The sequence below is a fragment of the Colobus angolensis genome, unplaced genomic scaffold, assembly GCF_000951035.1.
Source record: "Colobus angolensis palliatus isolate OR3802 unplaced genomic scaffold, Cang.pa_1.0 Scaffold428, whole genome shotgun sequence".
In the NCBI taxonomy this organism is placed as follows: Eukaryota; Metazoa; Chordata; class Mammalia; order Primates; family Cercopithecidae; genus Colobus; species Colobus angolensis.
In genome coordinates, this window is record NW_012117688.1 from 1,494,987 (window position 1) to 1,509,555 (window position 14,569).

A 14,569-nucleotide genomic window follows, 5' to 3' on the forward strand; every position below is an offset into this window, starting at 1 on the left:
AACCACAGGAGGAGGCTGGGTGAGGTGGCTCATGCCTGTAATCCCAGCACTTTGGGAGGCCAAGGTAGGCAAATGACTTGAGCCAAGGAGCTTGAGACCAGGCTGGGCAACATAGCAAGACCCGGTTTCTACAAAACATACAAAAAATTACTTGGGCGTGGTGGTGTACGCCTGTAGTCCCATCCATAGTAGTGAGGCTGGTGTGGGAGGTTCTGAGCCCAGGGAGGCTGAGACTGCAGTGAGCCATGATTGCACCACTGCACTCCAGCCTGGGTGACAATGAGACCCTATCTCGAAAAAAACAAAACCACAGGAGGAAGGCGTGAGGAAGTTACTAGAGATTCAAGATGCTTGCAAGTATGGGAGACCAGTATTTCTCTTACTGGTTGGCTTTGTGTTTACGCACCAGCAGCAGATTCCAAAGCACGGAGATAGAATTGGAGGAGTGATGTGGGAACTGTAAGGCTGAGGGGTATTGAAGATGCACCCTGCCAGCCTGAGAAATGATTCATGAGTTGAGGATTAGAAGACTTCTGCAACGTGAAGGAGGGGATGACGTGGTTTAAAAGGCAAGTGCAACAGATGAGGTGATGCCACCAGCTGGGCCTCAGCCAGGACATAGCTAATTCCCAAATCCCAAGGGACTGCCAGTGCCTTGGCCTCTGGGCGAGTGTGGCTTGCCTCTGCACAATGGAGCCGGTAAACCACTTAGCAGAATGCAGTTATAGCCAATTAGGGAAAGGGTTGCAATCCCACAGTAAGGCAGTGTTTCTCAAACCAGGCTGCACGTGAAGGATTAAAAGCACACAAAACCCATGCTCAGGCCCTATCCCAGTCCAGTTTAATCAGAGGCATAGTATTTTTGTTAAGGGGTTCCAGATGGTCTTAATGTTTAGCCTTAAATTGAGAACCACTGCAACAAGGAAACCTCTTTTAGCATCTACTTCCCAAGGAGAAGAGAACAAAGAAAGAAGAAAGTATATAAAAAGCAAACCATCTGTGAATAGAGTGGGCCTATAGTACATACGGAAAAAAACCACTTTGAATCCAATGTGGAATCTTATATGAAATAGGAGGTTTTAAAATAAACAGAACTGAGCTTTGAAAACTGAAATAGACTATAAATATAATCTGAAAATTTAGAGAATCTGGCCAAGAAGGCAAAGGTGATGCTAATCAAGAAGGAAGGGGGATTCGACAGTTAAAAATTGTTGCAGGTCTAGTCTCCAATGACTTGAGTCTCTTCTGTACACCAGTTGTAACTTGAAACCTCTCTGAGGTTGCATAGCTTTGCATTTTAATATGCCACAGTTTACAACCAAGGGTCCATGGATCATATGTTTGGTGAAGTTGGAAATGAAATTACTTCTTTGTTGTTTGTTTTGTTTTGTTTTGAAACAGACTGTCTCTGTCACCCAGGCTGGAGTGCAATGGTGCGATCTTGGCTCACTGCAACCTCCGCCTCCCGGGTTCAAGCGATTCTCCTGCCTCAGCCTCCGGAATAGCTGGGATTACAGGCACCTGCCACCACACCCAGCTAATTTTTGTACTTTTAGTAGAAATGGGGTTTCACCATGTTGTTCAAGCTGGTCTTGAGCTCCTGACCTCAAGCAATCCACCCGCCTCAGCCTCCCAAACTGTTGGGACTATGTGCATGAGCCGCCGCACCCGGCCTAGGTTATTTTTAAGTAAGAACTACTAATCCAGAATGATAGTGGGAATTTTTTGTTTTGTTTTGTTTTTTGTTTTTGATTTTTGAGACGGGGTCTCGCTCTGTCGCCCAGGCTGGAGTGCAGTGGTGCGATCTCCGCTCGCTGCAAGCTCCGCCTGGCCGGTTCACGCCATTCTCCTGCCTCAGCCTCCTGAGTAGCTGAGAACACAGGCGCCCGCTACCACGCCCGGCTAATTTTTTGTATTTTTAGTAGAGACGGGGTTTCATTGTGTTAGTCAGAAGGTCTCGATCTCGTGACCTTGTGATCCGCGCGCCTCGGCCTCCCAAAGTGCTGGGATTACAGTCGTGAGCCACCGCGCCCGGCAGGGAATTTTTTTTTTACACAACATATCTTTTAATTTTTTCTTACCTTTCTTGAAAATTTCCTTGTTAAATGATGTGAAATGTGATATGTCAGATTATCGGTATTTTAAAGAGGAGTATGGGTTATAGAAACATCTGTTGTTCTAAAGGCTCCCTGTAGATGGCACTGCTTGACTTTGTCTTTAAATGTTTTATAGAAAGGAAGTTGTTAAAATAGAATCTGCTTTGAAATGCAATCACATTTTAAAGGTGAACGAAATTAGATTAAAAAAATAAGCCTACCTTCTGAGTTACTTTCAGAAGATAACACAGGGTAAGTAAAACAAGTTTTTTTCTTGTAAAATTGTATTTGGTTTATCTTTCCGTTTCTGATATGCCTTTTGAATATCATTCATAAAGCTACGTTATTACAATTCATAAAACATTTTCTCCACTATTGATATCTTCTGTGAAAAGAAGACAGATATTTAAGAGGCTAAATTAATTCAAGTGATGTTCTGAAAATTAGATTCACCTTGAAAGTACCTTTTACATAATCAGGATTTTACATCTGAGACACTTAAAACTTCTCATTTTAATTAGTTTTTCAAAGCAGTGTTTGTTTTTTTCAGTAGAGTAAGTGGTGTTCTTACTTCCAAAGGCTGAAGCTCTGTCTTTGGTTCCCACAGTCCTGTAGGCACAGGCCAGGTATTTGACTTTTGGGTTTTATTTTTTCTCAGGAAACATCAGGATTTGAAAGAGTTTTGATTCATTGATAACAAACATTGTTACAGGAGAATATTCACTTTTCATACCATAAAGACCTTCACTCTAATAGAAATACAGATAAAGAAAACTGTTGCAACAATATCTTACTGAAAATTAATGGAAAAGCTAAGTTTTTACTTTCCATAGTATTGGGTAGGGAAGCAATAAATTCTCAAGGCATTTTTACCAGTTAAGTTTAAACCATTAGACATTTGGGGTTGTTCAAGACATTGAAGTTCTTATGTATTGGTGAAGTTCTGTGAATATCTAGTGAGCCCCCATCAACTGTGAGATACATTCTAAGTCATTGATTATTAATAACAAGATGCTATCATTTGCAAATGATAAACCTAAAATACGGTAGAGCAAATTATCTCCATGATAATATTTTGCTCACGTGCATTCTGCAAACAGTGTCAGCACAGAGGCTCTGAGACCAGATTATCTGGGTTTGAATCCCAGTGCTGCCACTTACTAGCTGTGTGACCTTGAAGTTACTTAAATTCTGTGTGCCTCAGTTTCCTCATATGCAAGGTAAAGATCATAATAGGTTGCTGTGGATATTAAATTAGTCAAATACATGTAATGTACTTAGGTACCTGGCACATAGTAAGTGTTCAATAAATGTGACTGTAGTTGGGGTGGAATTACAGGTGAGGACTTAGAAAATATGCATAATGCAAGTCAATTTTTTCTGTTGCAGTGTGAAATCTGGGTATATTTTTGAGAGTATAGGATGCATGTAAACATAGCTCCCCAGTCACGATGGGAATGGCAGCTGGGATGGGAGGAGGTTGAGAACATTGTTACACAGTATGTACTGTTATTTAAACAAACAATTTTAGAAAAATAAAGATACAGGGAAGAAAATTTTTGTTCGCTGTTCATTTTTACAATTTGAAAACAACTGCCATGAGCATTCAAAGGCCAATAGGCACAGAGCAAATCCTCATTTCTGTTTATGGGAGCCTGGATTTGCTGGCTGAGGCTCCAAGATTAACCTTCCACCGCCCTGGACCCTTACTCAATTCTTCCACGGTTCTTTGCTAAACCTGAGACCAGTTAGGTAGCAGGCCATTAAAGTACAGCAAAAAGTCATTTTTCTGAAGTCTGAAACTTGATCTATCTGCATAACGGTATTTTCAGAGTTTAGATTTATTAACTCCAAAAGAGCAATGTGACTTTAAAATATGTTTGTAGCAGTTGCTTCTTGCCTAAATAATCTTTCACTGTGTAATGAGTGCGTGTGTGGGATGCAAGACTTAACTAATTCCTCAGGCTGCCTGCGCATGTCTTTACTAACAGACAAGAATGAGAGAACCTTGGATTGTGTCTGTTTCTCCGTCAGCCAGTGTAAAGTGGCACATAGGCTTTACTTCAGAGGGGGTGTCCAATCTTTTGGTTTCCCTGGGCCACACTGGAAGGAGAAGAATTGCCTTTGGGCCACACATAAAATACACTAGTGATAGCTGATGAACTTTAAAAAAAATTGCAAAAACAATCTCATAATGTTTTAAGAAAGTTTACAAATTTGTGTTAGTCTACATTCAAAGATGTCCTGGGCCATATGCATCCCATGAGCAGTGGGCTGGGCAAACTTGCTTTCTGCATTATATTAAACTTGCAAGGCCTTTCTGTTTGCAATTAATGGAAAAGATTGTTGTGAATGCTAAATATGTGGTCTTAACTTTTAGAAAGCTTTATACATTACCTATAATACAGTAACTTATTTTTGGTGAATTCACATTTTTTAATTTTCACAGGTTGAAAACAGTGATATTTCTTCTTCCTTGCAAAGCAAAATTAAAATGTTTGTAAAAGAGCTGGCCTAGATGCAGTTTTTATAGGCTTAAACATTTCAGTAGTTAAAAAATTCCTTTCAGGTTATCAGTTTGTTTTTGTTTTATTTTTTTTGAGGTGGAGTCTTGCTGTGTCACCCAGGCTAGAGTGCAGTGGTATGATCTCGGCTCACTGCCACCTCCGCCTCCTGGGTTCAAATGATTCTCCTGTCTCAGCTTCCTTAGTAGCTGGGATTACAGGTGCACGCCACCACGCCCGGCTGATTTTTGTATTTTAGTAGAGACAGTGTTTCACCATGTTGCCCAGGCTGGTCTCAAACTCCTGAGCTCGGGCAATCCGCCGCGTCAGCCTCCCAAAGTGCTAGGATTACAGGTGTGAGCCACTGCGCCTGGCCAATCAGGTTATTAGTTCTAATGAGGTACCACTGACAGTCTTTTGATGGGTCAGTGCTTTTAAATACTTTTGGGTTTTTTATTGTTGTTTGAGACAGAGTCTCGCTCTGTCACCCAGGCTGGAATGTAGTGGTGCGATCTTGGCTCACTGCACCCTCCACCTCCTAGGCTTAAGCAGTCTTCCCACTTCAGCGTCCTGAGTAGCTGGGATTACAGGCACGCGCCACCATGCCCGGCTAAGTTTTGTATTTTTTGTAGCGATGGGGTTTGGCCATGTTGCCTAGGCTGGTCTCAAACTCCTGAGCTCAAGCAATCCGCCTGCTTTGGCCTCCCAGATTGCTAGGATAACAAGGATGAGCTACCGTACCTGGCCTTGAGTAATTTTTAAAAAGTTACCTTTAACTCAGATTTGTTCATCTGCTGAAGTCCAGGCATTAACGGTGTGAGTTCCAGGTGCTTGTGTTGGCTCATGATTGTTTGACAAATCATTGCCCAAGTTTTATGTATACAGTACAAACAATCTCATGTATCTACATTCAGTACCCAACCTTGTTCTTTTAAGGAATGTGTCCTGATAACCTGCTTGTGCTGCATGCACAGTACAGCAATGTACTGAGGTGCTACATATACAAATTACTACTTTTTTATACAAAGCTTAGATGAGAAACTTTACACTTGTGTTTAGAATGAGTGTAAATAATCTCGTGGCATATAATTCACGTGGAACAAAGGACTGGCTTCTTCAAACTTAAAAACAGGAAAAACAAGTTTCACACGCCCACAAATAATAAATGTTTAACCAGAGAGAATATCTTTGGATTTCAGTGACAATTATGACTGTAGGTACAATAATATGCTTTTTTAAAAAATTTTTATTCTTTTTTGAGACGGGGTCTCACTCTATCACCCAGGCTGGAGTGCAGTGGCGCAATCTCGGCTCACTGCAAACTCTGCCTTCCGGGTTCATGCCATTCTCTTGCCTTAGCCTCCGGAGTAGCCAGGACTACAGGCGCCCGCCACCACACCCGGCTAATTTTTTTGTATTTTTAGTAGAGATGGGGTTTCACTGTGTTAGCCAGGATGGTCTCGATCTCCTGACCTCATGATCCACCCACCTCGGTCTCCCAAAGTACTGGGATTACCTACCCGGCCAGTAATGTGGTTTTAAAATAGCTATTTTCTTTCTAAATCTTGTTACAAGGATTTTTTTTTTTTTTTTTTTAGACAGTGTTTCACTCTGTTGCCCAGTCTAGAGCGCAGTGGCATGATCATAGCTCACTGCAGTCTTGACCTCCTGGGCTCAGTGGTCCTCCCGCCTCAGCCTCCCAGTAGCTAGGACTACAGGCAACATACCACTATGCCTGGCTAATTAAAAAAATATTTCTTTTTGTAGAGACAGCGTCTCACTGTGTTGCCCAGGCTGGTTTTGAACTCCTGGGCTCAAGCAGTCATCCTACCTTGGCCTCTCAAAGTGCCAGGATTACAGGTGCGAGCCACTGCAGTGGATGGATTTTTTTAAAAAATTCTGTTGTTCGAAACTCTTCACTCTCAAGCATGTATCTGACACCCACAGTCCGTCTGTTACTCTTGTTCCCTGTGAAATGTCTGCTTGTTAACCTGAGAGTCCAAAGAACAGGAGAGGCATAGTTTGGCTGGTAGGAACAATATTCCCAGTTAGCCCTGGAAGAGAGCTCCAGTTCAGTTCTAAATCCGATCACCTTCCCTTTATGCTCCCAAGCTTTATGAGAAAACAGCTCACTTGATTACCACCTAATCTACCTGTATGTCCTTGGGCAAGTTAAACTCTGCATGTTACTTTCTCTTTCTGTAAAATGAAAATATCTACTGGCTAACATTGTGGTGATGGTTAAACCAGATAAGCAGTCTCCTCAGCTTAAGTCAAAACTGTTTGTTCTGAGAATCCAGACTGGTAAACTCTTGCAAACTAGAGAGGTGTACAAGAAACCATCCCAAGTAAATGACACATAAGTGGTCCCGGAAAAACAATCCTCAGTTGTTATGAAGGATTCCAAGTTTAGTAGTGTGCCTGTTGTTTACTGTTATGTTCCAATCAGACATCTTCACCACGTCTTTTAGACCCTACCTTCATCATAGGAAGAGAGAAGCCACAGGGGAAAATAATTGAGAGGTTGCTCTTATTTAAAAATAAAAAATAAAAAATAAATCCCCATAAGGCTTTAATGAGGCATAGGGCATCACTGGTTTGATAATTCCCAGCAGAATGCAATACGAAAAGTCAAACGAAAGAAATAATTCCCCTTTTGAAAACACAAAGGTCCCAATGCAGCAGACTTGTGCAGGCCACAGAGGGCAGGAACAGAACTTAGCAAAGAAGTTCCCCGAGACTCCTCAAAATACTGTAAAGTGGACAGCAAATGAAATATGGCTTTTTGCTGTTAAAGTTTCTCCACAGTTAACTCAAAACTGGGGACCTATGTGTAAAGAGTCTGGAACAATGCCTGACATAAAAGATCCTCAATAGCGGGGAGTGAGAGCATCAGGATAAATAGCTTAATGCATGCTGGGCTTAATACCTAGGCGATGGGTTGATGGGTGCAGCAAACCACCATGGCACATGTTTACCTACATAACAAATCTGCACATCCTGCACCATGTATCCCGGAACTTAAAATCCTCAAGACATTTTAATTCTCTTCCCTTCTCTCATTTTCAAATCCACCCTCAATGACTTTTCTGAACATTCAACGTGTTTATTTACTCCTTCAATTCAGCAGACAGGCACTGTGCTAGGTATCAGGGATGCCTATCAGTACTCTTTTAGATATTAGGGACAAATAATAAGATGCATTCCATACCCATAAGCAGCTCTTACATCTGTAATGAGAGGCATATGAAAAAAATAATTGCAACTCAGAGAAATGCAATCATAAAGGCATAAGCTAGCTACAGTGGCAGTGCAAAGGAGGGTGTGGTCGCCTCTCACTCAGATGGTCAGGGAAGATTTCATGAAGGGATCATTAAGTTGAATTTTGAAGGATGAATGGAAATCCACTGGACAGCTTGTCAGGTGTTCTAGGCAAATACATGCAACAGCATCAAATGTGGTTTTGATGTGGCTCGAGCATAGGGCGTGTGTAGGAGGTGACTAATGGGTAGGCAGGAGGGCAGGGCAAGGACGTGCAGAGTCCGTGTGGCGTATTCAGGAGTGCAGATGGATTCTGGAGGCAATGAGAGGATATTTCAATAGTTTAAGCCAGGAAGCCACTTGGCCAAATCATTTTAGAAAGATTATTCTGACAGCAAATTTGGAGAGTGGGCGGGAGAGGGGCAAGACATGAAGCAAAGAGATCAAGAGGGAAGAATGACCAGGTAAGAGATGTTGAGGAGTGGGGTCTGAACTCCGGCAGTAGCAGTAGGAATGAAGAGGAAGGGATCTGAGAACTGTGGAGCTAGACCCCCAAGGCAGATATAGTAAGTTGTGCAGGTGCCCGCGAAGCATCCTGATGGGGTCAAGGCCTCTACAGTCCTCATACTGCCCTTCTGCAGGTCAGAGGCCCTTTTCTTTAAAACACTTTTATTTTGAAAAGAGTGGTAATAACATTAATTTTATTAGAACTAGAGACTTTACTGTCATCTGCCAGAAAATTTTCCTGTATATAAATCCTGTAAATTTGGAATCAACAGTTTTAATTTTGGTTTTAACTTCAAAACAATAATGATATCTACAGTGTGAATGGTGTCCCCTTTCGATGTTGCTCTTTGTTGTACCCAGCCTGAGTGACCACACACTGCGACCCTGGTTTCATGTATGTAATAGGCAGCTAAACACAAGCAGCCCTCTTTATATGTGAGTTCCATGGGTTTCAACCAAATGCAGACTGAAAATATTCAGGAAAAAAAAAAAATGGATGGTTGTGTCTGTACTGAACATGTACAGATGAAGTTTTTCTTGTCATTATTCCCTACACAAGACAGTGTAACAACTATTTCCCTAACATTTACATTACATGAGGTATTACAAGTAATCTAGAGATGATTTAAACTATATGGGAGTAGGGGGTGGGTGCGGAGGGCAAATGCATGGCTAATGGATGCTGGGCTTAACACCTAGGTGATGGGATGATTTGTACAGCAAAACACCATGGCACACGCTTACCTGTGCAATCAACCTGCACATCCTGCACATGTACCCCTGAACTTAAAAGCTGAAGATAAAAAAAAATTCAGTCCAATAAAAAAGTAATAAGGTATATGGGAGGATGTGTGTAGATTATATGCAAATACTACACTATTTTTTTATATAAAGGATTTGAACATCTGTGGATTTTGATATCTGTTGGGGGGTCCTGGAATCAATTCCCCATGGATACTGAGGGATGACTGTATATAGGTTTGGGGGCAGAAGAGAGGGTGGATTGAGAAAGATGAGGTCTTTTTTATTATTATTATTTTTATTTTTTGATGAGACAGAGTCTCATTCCATAGCCCAGGCTGGAGTGCAGTGGTGCAATCTTGGCTCACTGCAACCTCTGTCTCCCAGATTCAAGCAATTCTCCTGCCTCACCCTCCTGAGTAGCTGAGATTACAGGTGTGTGCCACCACACCCGGCTAATTTTTGTATTTTTAGTAGAGACGGCGTTTTGCCATTTTGGCCAGGCTGGTCTAGAACTCCTGACCTCAGGTGATCCACCTGCCTTGGCCTCTCAACGTGCTGGGATTACAGACGTGAGCCGCTGCGCCCAGCCAAGTTGAGGTCTTATAGATCACCCTAAATGTATAGATTGGAGAAAAGCCCAGATTAAGGCCCTGGGAAGTACCAAAATTCAAGAAATAATTGGAAAAAAACAGAACACTTAAAGGTGAAATCTCGAAATGTCTTCTGCCTTGACTCCAGGGACAGTCAGTTCTCAAAAAGGTTGATGGTCATATAGCTCCCAGTTTTGTACTTCATACACTGAGACTTCCAACCTGCCTTTTATCTGCCAGCATTAGATTTTATACATCTGCCCCCAAGTCAACATAATGATGCTGCCTGCTTAGCAGCTTAGCTATCTGCAGCAGTGCCGTCTTTGCACCGCGGTACTTGGGCAGCTGTTTTAATGCCTGGTCCTTGTTCTAAAAAAATGAGAGAAGACCCCCAAATCAATATGTTGTTACTAATGATAAGGAACTCAGGTCTCAAATTAATATAACTTAGGATGGAAGCCACTGGTATTCAGAAAACAATAAATCTTTTAGCCTCAAAAGCTGCTCACTGGACTTAGTTTGTGAGTTCACTTGTGAAAAGGAATGAGGAAAATATGAGTATAGAACCAATATTGGAAATATTGTTGAACATGGGGATCTATTTCTTTCTTTTCTTTTCTTTTTTGAGATGGAGTCTTGCTCTGTCACCCTGGCTGGAGTGCAGTGGCATGATCTCAGCTCACTGCAAGCTCCGCCTCCCAGGTTCACGCCATTCTCCTGCCTCAGCCTCCTGAGTAGCTGGGACTACAGGTGCCCACCACCACACCCAGCTAATTTTTTGTATATTTAGTAGAGACAGGGTTTCACCGTGTTAGCCAGGATGGTCTCGATCTCCTGAGCTCGTGATGCGCCCGCCTCGGCCTCCTAAACTGCTGGGATTACAGGCGTGAGCCATGACGCCTGGCCTATTTCTTTTTCTTTTTGATACTGGAACTTTCCTCCTATTTGACTTAAGTAGGTCTTTCTCCGCCCAGCGTCTGGTTGCTCCTCAGTCACAGCCTTCGTTCCTTTTCCTTCTCTGTCGCTTAACTCACAATTCCCTGGGGCTCTGTCTTTTGACTGCTCACCTCTACACACATAGATCTTGCAATTTTCATGATTCCAACTACAAGCTTATTGTAGAGGCCCCCTCTCTAGACCTCTGGCTCTGACCCCTCTCTTAAGTCTGACCTCTCCCCTTCAGCTGCCTGCCAGATGTCTTCCTTTGCTTGCCCAACCAAGAGTATGTCTTAGCAAAATTTCTGCAAAAGTAGAAATTCTGCCTCATATTCTTGTTTCACTAATGGCATCACCATTCTTTTAACATTTCTAATTTCTTCTGCCTCACATGAAATCAGTGTATCATACACTGATCTACCTGCGATAGGTTCTCTCAGTCTTCCCCCACTTTCCATCTTCACTGCCATCACCTCAGGTTGGGCCTCACTCCTCTGTCTCCCCACCTTCAATATCTCTCTACACTTATCTGTGCAGGCGGTGGTGGCAAAGCGCACTCCTAACCTGGGGTTCCAGACTTTTTATCATGCTGCTCCCAGTAGCCCACCAAGTTCAGGAAAGACTTGGGTTTCCTGACCCAGGCTAACCCCCAGGATCCCCCCTGGATAAGAGGCCCTTCTTTTCTGGAGTAGCTAGTGCCAAGGGCAAAGTAAGTTTTGAGCTGCCCAAGAGTAAAAGTCAAGACAGAGGAAAGCAGAGTCTAGAAGCAAACAGAGAAATTAGAACATTTTTCCGATGATTCTGTTTGAGTCTCTGAAGCCAGCTATGTCTAAAGCCACTGCAGCCCCTGGACTTCCCAGTTACCTCACCTAGTTAACTCTGTTCTGCTGCTTTGGGGCTGGGTTTCTCTCCCTTGCAGTGGATCAGATCCTAACTGGCAGAGCATTCAAACCTTTCAGCCCATTAAACCCTACCCTTAAGATCCTTCTCAATCATTACCTTCCCAGAAAGTAATCTGCTTTTTCAGTTTGCATTTTGTCCATGATACCCACCAGATCATCTTAACAGTTGATTTAGAAACTTTCTAGAATAGTGTTGGTTGCTGATCATACTGTGGAGATCTTATCAAACTACAAAAGTAAGCGTTATGAAACTCACCAGAAAGTAAAAGGGAGGAAACAAAAACCTGTTGTGGGAGTGGTTTGATTTAAATGTAACAAAAGAGGAAATCCACTTCTTTGCACCCAGAAAGTGTTCAAGCCTGCACCTCTCCATTCCCCCATCAGGGGATCATTATTTAGTGAGAGTAACTCAAGAGATGAGAAAATGAGTAGCTTACATAAGGAGGTAGATTCTGGGCTTGATTCTAACCCCCACGATGTGGGGATTCCTGAGAAGTGGAGGGAGAGTTGCAACAACGTGTATTAGAGTTACTTGGGCAGTGAGGTTTGCCATCTGGAGAGCAAGTGTTTTTTGTTTTGTTTTGTTTTTTGTTTTTGTTTTTTTCCGAGACGGGGTTTCGCTCTTGTCGCCCAGGTTGGAGTGCAATGGCACAACCTCGGCTCACCGCAACCTCCGCCTCCCAGGTTCAAATGATTCTCCTGCCTCAGCCTCCTGAGTAGCTGGGATTACAGGCATGTGCCACTACGCCCGGCTAATTTTGTATTTTTAGTAGAGGTGGGGTTTCTCCACATCGGTCAGGCTGGTCTGGAACTCCCAACCTCAGGTGATCCGCCTGCCTCAGCCTCCCAAATTGCTGGGATTACAGGCGTGAGCCACCGCACCTGGTCTTTTTTCTTTTTTATAACTTGTTAAAACAAACAAACAACAAGGTCTTGCTATTTTGCCCAGGCTAGTCTTGAACTCCTGGGCTCAAGCAATTCTCCTGCCTCAGCCTCCCAAAGTGCCGAGATTACAGGCATGAGCCACTGTACCTGGCCAGCAGAGCAAGTTTTAAAACTGGCCAGGTGTCATAACTCATGCTTGTTGTAATCCCAGTACTTTGGGAGGCCGAGGCAGGAGGATCATTTGAGACCAGCCTGGATAATGTAGTGGGACGTTGTCTTTACTAAAAATAAATTTCAAAAAATTAACCTGGCGTGGTGGCATGTACCTGGAGTTCCAGCTACTGGAAAGGCTAAGATGGGGGGAGTACTTGAGCCCAGGAGATGGGCCAGCAGTCAGCTGTGATCACGCCACTGCACTCCATCCTGGGTAACAGAGCACGAACTTAGCTTAAAAAAAAAAAAGTTTTAAAACTGAAGGTGCCTTCTTGTTGCTTTTCTCTTGGATTATGGGGAAAGCCACTTTCAGAGTGGAGTTGCAATTTTTTTTCCTTTTCTGTTGTATTTCCCTTTAGTCAACCAGCCTTCAGGAAAATCTGACACTTGGATACTGCCTATGTGTGGTGGCAGAAAGTGAAGAGAGGCCAGCACAGGACACATACCTGCCCCACATTCACTTATCGTTCCCACGGTAGAGTCCTAGGTTGATCTTAAAGGCAGCTTTGATGATTGACAGATGATTGGCCTAAGTCGTAGGAGAGTTAACCAGCTTACCAGGTTCAACATTGGGGTTGTGTTTGGGAGGGCTTCAGACTCAAAAATTGATGGAAGTGCCCGCCAGGCATGGTGCTCATGCATGTAATCCCAGCACTTTGAAAGGCCAAGAGGCAGGTGGATCACTTGAGGTCAAGAGTTCGAGACCAGCCTGGCCAACATGGTGAAACGCTGTCTGCAGTAAAAACACAAAAAGCAGCCAGGTGTGGTGGCGTGCGCCTGTAATCCCAGTACTCGGTAGGTTAAAGCAGGAGAATTGCTTGAACCCGGGAGGCGGAGGTTGCAGTGAGACGAGATCTTGCTGCTGCATACCAGCCTAGGCAACAGAGTGACACTCCGTCTCAAAAAAAAAAATTCTGATAGAAGTTCTGCTTCATTGATCTGGTTAACGTGATCAGGGATAACATAGGATCCAAGCTAATTCTGCCACTTAGCAATTCAGAGCTATGCAGTTAGATAAAGATCTGTGTCCAGCCCTGTGAAATATGAGCAGAGGAGCAGAGGTAGGGGTGTGTGTGTGTGTGTGAGACAGAGAGACAGACAGACAGAAAGGGTGAAGGCTGTTAGTAGGTTTGTAATTCTTGGTAAAAGGCTGGAGGGGAATCTATTACTTTATTTTTTTACTAGTGTCTCCGAAGGATGGATATAACTTTCCAGATAGCCTTGAAAAATGTGACTGTTACTCTGCAACAAAAAACAAAAACAAACAAAAAACAAAACTCATCATTTTTCACACTCCCCTGAGGTTCCTGGCAAGAAGCATGAGATTCTATAAAGAGAGAGCCCAGGGTTTTGCCTGTTCAGCTGCCCCTGGTCAGGAGCTTGTGTGTGAATCTCCCCAGAAACTCTTCTCCAACCACAGGACACTTCCCTTGACCCTGATTCGTCCATGAGTCCCCAGAGTATTTTGCTACCATCTTTCTAAACAATCCATGCCAATCATTGATTATGATTAGGAGCGTGGCCACACAGACCCCTTCAGATCACCCTGTCCCTCTCCTGATTGAAGATTTGCCTCAGCATCACTTGGTGGGGACTTTCTGGACTAACAGAAGCCAGAGGGAGAAGGCTGCGCTCCTGCCTCTGCTGCTGACTGGCTGTGAGTTCTGAGGCAGGTCCCTCAGTCTGAGTTTGTTTTTTCACCTGTGAGACAGGGATGATGATAGTGGTGGTGGTGACATTTGGGTTTTTAAAATTTTTTTATTTATTTTGAGACAGAGTTTCCCCTCTGTCACCCAGGCTGGAGTGCAGTGGCGTGATCTCGGCTCACTGCCACCTCTGCCTTCTAGATTCAAGCGATTCTTGTGCCTCAGCCTCCCGAGTACCTGGGATTACAGGTGCACAGCACCACACCTGATTGATTTTTGTATTTT